Genomic DNA, 9,502 nt, shown 5'->3' on the forward strand with positions numbered 1-9,502 from the left:
TCATTCCATACACACCATTCAAGCAAGTCACCACATTTCTAGTTGGCAGTGAATTTCTGTCTTTTCAGGCTGGGACACACTTGTAAATTGATCATCATCAGCATGAAACTGCTCTTTCTGTTTCATTTCCTTCCCATTTCTTCCTCCTTTTGCTTCATCCTACTCTTGATTTGATCAGCACCATCACACCTAGCCTTGGTGCACCTATTCCTACTGGTTGGAATTGTGTCTTGTTGGGGCAGGGCCAGGTTTCCTTCTGCGTGTTGGGCTTGAACTCAGCTCTTTGTGTTTTGAGTGGGTTGTGAGGCTGAGCACGGCGGCCAGGGCCCATCCTGCAAGTGGCCTCAGCTCCCCTGTGGTGCCTTTGCCAAGGCTCAGCCTGTTGGAGTGCAAAGGGCCGGGCTGTGAGCAGGACGAGGAAGCAGTGGCGCACCGTTTGCACTGCCGGCACGCAAAGGGGCCTGGCGCCGATGGGGGCGGCTGGGGCGCTGGGCAGCAGGGACACTCCGCCTTGCGGGGCCTCTTGCGGCTCCTCTTCCCTCGCTCGCCATTCTCCTTCCTGCCAGGGCTTTTGCTCCTCTCTGCTTTGCCCACACTCTGCAAAGCAAAGAGTCCTCATCAGTTTGGCTTTCCTGTCACCGCGCTGGAAATCAGCGTATCCAGTGCAAGAATCCATGGGCCTGAGCAAATTCCTCCAAAGCCCAAAGAGCTGAGAAAAGGGCTGGATTTGGTGGTGGGCTGCGGCAGGCTGCAAACACAGCACTTGGGAGAAAAAACACCTCCTTTCTACTGTCTGAAGGGCTGAGATCTAGAGTTCTAAGTTTCTTATTTCCCAGTCTCTGACTAAAATCTCTTAATATCAGCTAGGGCAGCAGCCCTTGAGAAACCAGTCTGTAGAGCGTCCAAGCCCATTCTGGTGACGGGGCTGCTTTGTTGGCTCAAAGCTGTGTTCCAGAATTCCGTATTGCCTGGCAGCAGCAGCAGCAGCAGCAGAATGAAGCCCTGGGCAGCATCTGCTGCGCCTTTCCCAGTTGATGGGACGATGTGATCCTGGCAGGGCGGCGTCTCGCACGGCTCGCCGGCAGGTTTTGTCCCCTTGTCCCAGTTTGTTGAGCCTCCTGGCATGTCTTGATTTCCTTACCTGAGCAGCAGCGCTGGCAAGATTCCGTTCTTTCTTCCAGGAGCAGTAGTAGTACTCCACACACTGGGCCACAATCTTACTCTGAATCTGTTGTGAAGAGCAAAAGAAGGAATCTAAAATGGCCCTGTTGTCAGGTGCACTGGAGAAAAAGTAGAGTGTGGAGTAGAGTAGGAAGGAAAATGATGGAGTCAATGGAGTAGGGTGTGCAGTGAAAGGAATGGGGAGTAAAAGGGACCTTATGCAAGGTAGGAAACTTTATGCTAGGTGGTAACAGATGTCATGGACAGATCAACAACAAATCCAGCTAGCACAGTTCTTCTTTGCCCCGTTGCCTCCAGTTGTCCCAGCACAATGTGTTGTGGAAGCACCAGCACACCTAGGAGACACATCTGACACAACCAAGCTCGATCTTCCAAACCAGCGTGCAGAAAAGGGCTGGAGAGGCACAATCAGGGCTTTCACAGGGGCCTGGGATGGCCCATTGCATGATGACTTGAATAGTTTTGGTATTGGAGAAGAGACAGAGTGACTTGCAGGATTTGGGAGCAGAAAGAATCAACCTCTGCTTTGGATGATGTGCTAGCGTAAAGAATGTCCTCTGGCTTTACCTGCTTCTGGATGAGATGAAAATCCTTGCCATAGGTGTGCAAAGCCTTTTCAAAGGTCTCCTTCTCCTCAGGTGTCCATCTATCAGAGTCTGGTGAGGGAAAGCAGCAGGTCAATTGATCCCTCTCGGGGATCTTGAACAGGATCCCAGTGGCCACCAAACCAAAATTGGCGCCGTCCCTCATCCCCCTGTGTCCATGCCTGTTCCCTCAGAAAGTAATGAGCACAAGAGCAGGCATGGCCCAGGGAAAAAAGCATGGAAAACAAGCAAAGCTGAGGGAGTAGATGCTGCTGCTTTCCCCAGCCCCGGGAAAGACCAGACCTTGTGCTGGTGTTACTTGTTGGCGCAGAAATGCTTGGCATGGCAATTCAGGGTATTGCAGCACGTGTCAGTGAAGGAACGAGCTCTGCTTTGCTTTACCTGCGTAATGATAATCAGCCAAGGGATGGCCTGGAGCTGTGGGAGGCCCCCCTGAGAGCAACATCTCCAGAGCCTCCTGCAAGAGCAAAGGGGAAAAGGCTTTAGCATCCCCACCACAGGAGAAGGAGCCAACACCCAGAAATGCTGCCTTTCAGCTACTGTGCCTCTTCAGCAATTCAGTCCACTGGGTCTCCCATGGGCCCAACCTGGGGATTTGCTCCCAGTGCCTCGCTTTTGCTGCCCAGCGCTGTGATGCTGCTCCCGCCAAGAGCGGCCTTTTGCTCACCAAGTCAATGATTTTGCCCCATGCGGCACCCAGAATTGCCTGAGCACACTGACATTTCTGGGAATTTCCCCACAGCCATCCAGCCCCAAATGTCTGAGAGAACACACATCTCCAGAGAGACAAGGGAGCAGGCTGTGGGAGCCTGCGCCGCTGCCTCCAGGAGAGATCTTCTCCCTGCTGGAGCCATTTGGGCTCAGGCCTAAGGCAGCTGCAGGACACAAGCAGGCAGCAGGCGCTGCGCTTCTTGTACAGTGCCTTCCTCCCCGAGCTGGCAGGAAGGGCTGTGCCAGTGCCCAGGCCTTATCCATTGCCTGCCCACTCCTGTGTGCGCCCAAAGAGCCGCTCCTTACCGGAACACTGCCGCGCGCCTGGTGCAGGCAGTGCAGGGCCAGCTCCAGCTTAGCCTCTGCCCTGGGAACGCCACGGGAGCTGGCCATGTCCAACAGTTCTCTCACTGCAAGCACAGCAAAAACCCGCCCACAGTTGGGCTGGAGCCAGGAGAGGGGAGAGCTTGCCATGCAAGGGGGAAGGAGAGCACGAGAGCTACTGACAGCAGGTTGGAGAGCATGGAAAGGAGAGCAAAGAAAGGGGCAGCTGAACCAGGGCCAGTGGAGTGCGGGTTCTCCCTTCACTGAGCCTTTTGGAAGAAGAGGCAGGGGCCAACCTCTCCTCTTCCCGTGGCCAATGCCCCTGACAACTTTGGAGAGCTTGAAAAGCGATTTTTTTCTCACTCTGCTGCAAACCCAAAGCATTCTCCTTGCCTCTGACACTCCCACGTAGGAAGATGACCGAGGCAAGGAGACAAGCAGGGCATGGTGAAAAGTTCCCTCTAGAGCCAAAAAGGTGCCTTTACACACCCAAGTATCTCCGGGGTGGAAGAAAAGCTTGACAGCTACCTCTGTCAGGTTTTTGCATGTCAGAGTCATCTTCCCCCCAAGGCTTCCACACCAGGGATGCAGGCTCCTCATCCTCACTTGGCGCTCTGCTCTGCAGCTCAGGGAGCTCGGCCTGAAACTCACTGCCAACATTGATGTGCCTAAAAGAAGGAGGAAGTGGAAGTGGAGGGAGGAAAGGCAAGTGCTCAAGAGACACATCCCGTGGACCCAGAGCTTGAAGCAATCCCAGCCCAAGTGTGCAGTTGCAGTTCTCGTCCTGGCCATGGCTCAAGTTGTGGCCCTTTAATGCCTCTGCCAAAACTCACGGCTGAATGGGGGCTCTGGCTTTCCTTTTCATTGTGCCTCTCCTTTCCACCTGGAAGAGATGAAAACAGTGCTGCAGATAAAAATCCTTCTGCCCAGATGTGTTGCCAGCTTTCCTTCTCATGTTCAGCATTGCAAACCACCAACTGCTGTGTCCCAAGTGCCCTCAGTGTGGTGGAATTGCTGCGTTTTTCACTTGCAACTCCCGAGGCAGGCCCCTGGAGCAGTGGGCAGAGTCCTGAAGAGGGGAAGCAGAAGGGCACGCAATCCTCCCCTGAGTCTTGGGGCCAGGGAGAAGAGGCAAAAGGATGGCATGGAAGTTGTGCCAGGGGAGGCTTAGGTTGGATGTGAGGAAAAGGTTCTTCAGGCGGAGGGTGCTTGGGCACTGGAACAGCCTCCGCAGGGAAGGGGTCACAGCACCAAGGCTGACAGAGCTCCAAAACGCTTTGGACATTGCTCTTGGGCACAGGCTGGGATTGTCCATCTGGTCCTGTGCAGGACCAGGGGCCGGACTCGATGGTGTTGTGGGTCCCTTCCAGGCCAGAACATTCTGTGATCCTGGGATTGTGCTCTGGAGAAGGATCCCTCAAGATGCGAGTGATCATTCCTGCCTGCCTCTGAGCCTCAGCCCTCCAGGCATTGAAAAACAGAGACAAATCTGGTGTTGTGTTAGTGCTTGGAGGGCATTTTCTTACCTTTGACAGTCCCAAAGGGCTGTGGGGATGCTGTGGGGCAGCAGATGAGAAGATGAGGATGTCGCTGCAGGGTTCGGATCTTCTGGTGCTGAGGCCAGAAGGTGGCTGGTCAGGGACAGCCCAGGAGCAGCTGCTGCTGCTGCTGCTGCTGCTGCTCCACCGCTGCTCCACCAGTGTTCCACCAACGGCCGCCGCAGTAGGAGACAACGACAGTTGCCACGGGCACAGCCCAACATTCCATATAGAACCCTGGGGGACCCGGGCGACACAAACAGGGATGGGCCACCTTGGCCTCTTTTACTTCTTCTGCTGCTGCTGCAAGTTTGCTGGCAGGACCTTCCCACTGGGGCATTTCTCGCCACTCCTCTGGACGGGGCAGAGCAGTGCAGGCACAGCTCGGGCTCTTCTTGGTGCTTCTCTCTGAGGTGCCTCCAGCTGAACCTGCCCTGGAGCCTGCCTCTGGCAAAGGGCCCACAGCACATTGCCTGCACTGGAGAAGCAGAAGGAGTCCTGCTGCTGCCTCTGCTCTGCCTGGGAGAGGAGCAACAGGCTGCGAGTGGTTCAGTGCAGAACCAACTGCAAAGCTTTCTCTCCAAGTGGAGCCATTCATCCTGCCCCTGGTGTCAATTGTCTGCTGCCTCATAAAATGTCACTTGATGTTTGCCCTCCTTTGGGCTACTGAGCTGAGTGCTCTCTCCTCCCAACACTCAATCTGTGAAACTTAGAGAAACAGGATGTATTTCAGGGGAGTTGATGGAGAAACCCCACCAGCAATTCCTTAGCAAACATTGAATGCCGGATTCCTATCTCTTTCTTTCAGCTCCCTTGAGGAAGAGGGATGTTGGGCACAAAACACTGTGGGCTTCCTCTAAGAGACTAGCACGAGCAGAATGACTTTTTCACACTAATGGCCTTCACATTGAAGACTTAGATCCCAAAGAGAGCAAAACCCAGCTGGTTTTGCTGCTTTCCTGCCTCATGTTGAGCAAAAGCACATCTCCCTTCCTTCCAAGCCTGCTTGTTACACACACACACACACACACACACACAGAGCAGCAAGCTGAGGGGGCAGCTGTAACAAGGCCCACTGCAAAGCAACTCCTTTGTAGCCTCCAAATGCCACCTGCAGTGGCTCCATCAGGCATGGGCAAGCTTCTGTCAGCGTCCCACAACCGGCCTGCCAATTCCCCCCTCCCTGCCCCCTTGCCATCCTGCCCAGCCCCTGCTCCCAAGCCCTTGCCAGGCTGGGCCATTTCCTGGGCTGGAGAAAGGAGTGAGCTTGATGCTTCTTTGGTGCCAACACCAAAGCTGTGAGAAGGGAGAGCATCATGTTCACAGCCGCTTTGCTTTAGCTGAGGAGCTTGGTCGAGGTGCAGAGCGGGAGGCTGGTCCTTTCAAGAGGAACGGGAACTGAACGACTGATTGCTCTCTAGGGCCTGTGGATATTGATGTTACTAGAACCAGGGAGGTGAGAAAAGTCCTCAAAGGTGCTCAAGTCCATCAGTCCCCCCCAAATGAAACAAACCTATGTTGCTTGTTTACAAGCCACAAGGACTAAACCCCCCAGCTTTTATGGCTCCAAGTAGAATGAGACAAGATCACTCATTCACATCCCATTCATTGAATTCTACAAAGCCTCCCTTTCCACTGCTGTCGCTTGTCTCTCTCAGAGCTACCGGCTCTGTTTTGCCCAGGCTCGCTCAAGGCAGCAACAAGACAGGAAAACTCCCCTGGGTCCCAAAATCCCGGGAGCCAGCAGAGGGCTTTTCCCCTTAGCACAGGAGAAAAACCCCATTGGTGGCGGAGGAAAGGAGTCCGACTTGATCAGAGGGCAATTCCAAGGCTTTATTCCAGTGTTTGTTCTGTCCCGTTTGGACACCTGCCCGGGTCTCACAGCCCTGACCAAGTCATCCTGAGGCCTCGTGTTCTGGGCTTATAGGCAGCGGAGGGGCGAACGGAGGGGACAAACCAGCGCCCAGTGAGGGATAAGGAGGGAGTGGAACAATGTTGGAGGGACATTTAGAGAAAGCAATGAGAGCATAAAGAACTCCTCAGCCCTTGCCCTATCATTCAATGTCTTTTACCCAAACCCTCCAGAAGCTGGGAGGAACAGCTGAATGAGAGACAGGACCTGCAGGAGGAGACTGGGAGGAGTGTGGAAGGATGGACAGGGAAGGAAGGGTAGGGACAAAGGTCGGGATATAACATTTTCAGGGAGAACAGGCAAGTACAGAACAAACCTTTATAAAGTAAAACCCAATATAAAAATGAAATTAAACATGAAAAGAAATAACACACAGCAACACACTGCCAGCTGAGGTTTCTGGGAATCCAAGGATGAAACCCCACCGCTCTTTCATTGGCACAAACAGGGACACAGCTTTGTCAGTCCTGCCATCTGAGCAAGGAGCTGGACCTGCAGGAGTGCCCAGATCCTTCTCTCAGGGCAAATGCTGTGTTTGCAACACCAAACAAATGCAACAAACGTGGCTTGACACATTTCATCCAGACAAGGCAACAAAATGGAACCAACTTGAGTTTAATGAGAACAACAAACTTTTTCCTAACAAAGACTAAATGACAAAGGATGGAGCAGAGTGAACACTACCAAACCTCTTTTATTTACTGGTACATCTACTAAGACTAAAAAATCTTTAATAATACTAAGGAATCTTAACTAATACATTGAGAAATGCCTATCTAGCAAACTAAAGAAAAGAATCAACAACCCGAAAATGTTAAAACAACCACCTTCTGTCTATCTAGTCCTAAAGACAGCTAACTCTTGCAAGCCCTGGGCAAGTGCAGGGCTAATTTGGTCTTTTCTTCTTGGCCACAGGTTCTGCTCCCTTCTTTGGGCCATATCTTCTCCTGTGTGCATCCCTTTCCTCCTTGCTTTCAAACACCCTGCAAGAGAAGAAAAAAACCATCATTGTTCATTCCATACACACCATTCAAGCAAGTCACCACACTTCCAGTTGGCAATGAATTTCTGTCTTTTCAGGCTGGGACACACTTGTAAATTGATCATCATCAGCATGAAACTGATCTTTCTGTTTCCGTTCCTTCCCATTTCTTCCTCCTTTTGCTTCATCCTACTCTTGATTTGATCAGCACCATCACACCAAGCCTTGGTGCACCTATTCCTACTGGCAGGAATTGTGTCTTGTTGGGGCAGGGCCAGGTTTCCTTCTGCGTGCTGGGCTTGAACTCAGCTCTTTGTGTTTCGAGTGGGTTGTGAGGCTGAGCACGGGGGCCAGGGCCCATCCTGCAAGTGGCCTCAGCTCCCCTGTGGTGCATTTGCCAAGGCTCAGCCTGTTGGAGTGCAAAGGGCCGGGCCGGGAGCAGGACGAGGAAGCAGTGGCGCACCGTTTGCACTGCCGGCACGCAAAGGGGCCTGGCGCCGATCGCGGCGGCTGGGGCGCTGGGCAGCAGGGACACTCCGCCTTGCGGGGCCTCCTGCGGCTCCTCTTCCCTCGCTCGCCATTCTCCTTCCTGCCAGGGCTTTTGCTCCTCTCTGCTTTGCCCACACTCTGCAAAGCAAAGAGTCCTCATCAGTGTGGCTTTCCTCTCACCACGCTGGAAATCAGCATATCCAGTGCAAGAATCCATGGGCCTGAGCAAATTCCTCCAAAGCCCAAAGAGCTGAGAAAAGGCCTGGATTTGGTGGTGGGCTGCGGCAGGCTGCAAACACAGCACTTGGGAGAAAAAACACCTCCTTTCTACTGACTGAAAGGCTGAGATCTAGAGTTCTAAGTTTCTTATTTCCCAGTCTCTGACTAAAATCTCTTCACATCAGCGAGGGCAGCAGCCCTTGAGAAAGCAGTCTGTAGAGCGTCCAAGCCCATTCTGGTGACGGGGCTGCTTTGTTGGCTCAGAGTTGTGTTCCAGAATTCTGTATTGCCTGGCAGCAGCAGCAGCAGCAGCATCAGAATGAAGCCCTGGGCAGCATCTGCTGCACCTTTCCCAATTGATGGGACGATGTGATCGTGGCAGGGCGGCGTCTCGCACGGCTCGCCGGCAGGTTTTTGTCCCCTTGTCCCAGTTTGTTGAGCCTCCTGGCATGTCTGGATTTCCTTACCTGAGCAGCAGCGCTGGCAAGTTTCCGTTCTTTCTTCCAGGTCCACACACTGGGCCACAGTCTTACTCTGAATCTGTTGTGAAGAGCAAAAGAAGGAATCTAAAATGGCCCTGCTGTTGGGTGCACTGGAGAAAAAGCAGAGTGTGGAGTAGAGTGGGAAGGAAAATGATGGAGTCAATGGAGTAGGGTGTGCAATGAAAGGAATGGGGAGTAAAAGAGGCCTTATGCAAGGTAGTAAACCGTGTCTTATGCTAGGTGGTAACAGATGTCATGGACAGATCAACAACAAATCCAACTAGCACAGTTCTTCTTTGCCCCGTTGCCTCCCGTTGTCCCAGCACAATGTGTTGTGGAAGCACCAGCACACCTAGGAGACACATCTTACACAACCAAGCTCGGTCTTCCAAAGCAGCTTGCAGAAAAGGGCTGGAGAGGCACAATCAGCGCTTTCACAGGGGCCTGGGATGGCCCATTGCATGATGACTTGAATAGTTTTGGTATTGGAGAAGAGACAGAGTGACTTGCAGGATTTGGGAGCAGAAAGAATCAACCTCTGCTTTGGATGATGTGCTAGGGTAAAGAATGTCCTCTGGCTTTACCTGCTTCTGGATGAGATGAAAATCCTTGCCATAGGTGTGCAAAGCCTTTTCAAAGGACTCCTTCTCCTCAGGTGTCCATCTATCAGAGTCTGGTGAGGGAAAGCAGCAGGTCAATTGATCCCTCTCTGGGATCTTGAACAGGATCCCAGTGGCCACCAAACCAAAATTGGCGCCGTCCCTCATCCCCCTGTGTCCATGGCTGTTCCCTCAGAAAGTAATGAGCACAAGAGCAGGCATGGCCCAGGGAAAAAAGCATGGAAAACAAGCAAAGCTGAGGGAGTAGATGCTGCTGCTTTCCCCTGCCCTGGAAAAGACCAGACCTTGTGCTGGTGTTACTTGTTGATGCAGAAATGCTTGGCATGGCAATTCAGGGTATTGCAGCACGTGTCAGTGAAGGAACGAGCTCTGCTTTGCTTTACCTGCGTAATGATAATCAGCCAAGGGATGGCCTGGAGCTGTGGGAGGCCCCCCTGA

Source organism: Hirundo rustica, chromosome Z, assembly GCF_015227805.2.
Source record: "Hirundo rustica isolate bHirRus1 chromosome Z, bHirRus1.pri.v3, whole genome shotgun sequence".
In the NCBI taxonomy this organism is placed as follows: Eukaryota; Metazoa; Chordata; class Aves; order Passeriformes; family Hirundinidae; genus Hirundo; species Hirundo rustica.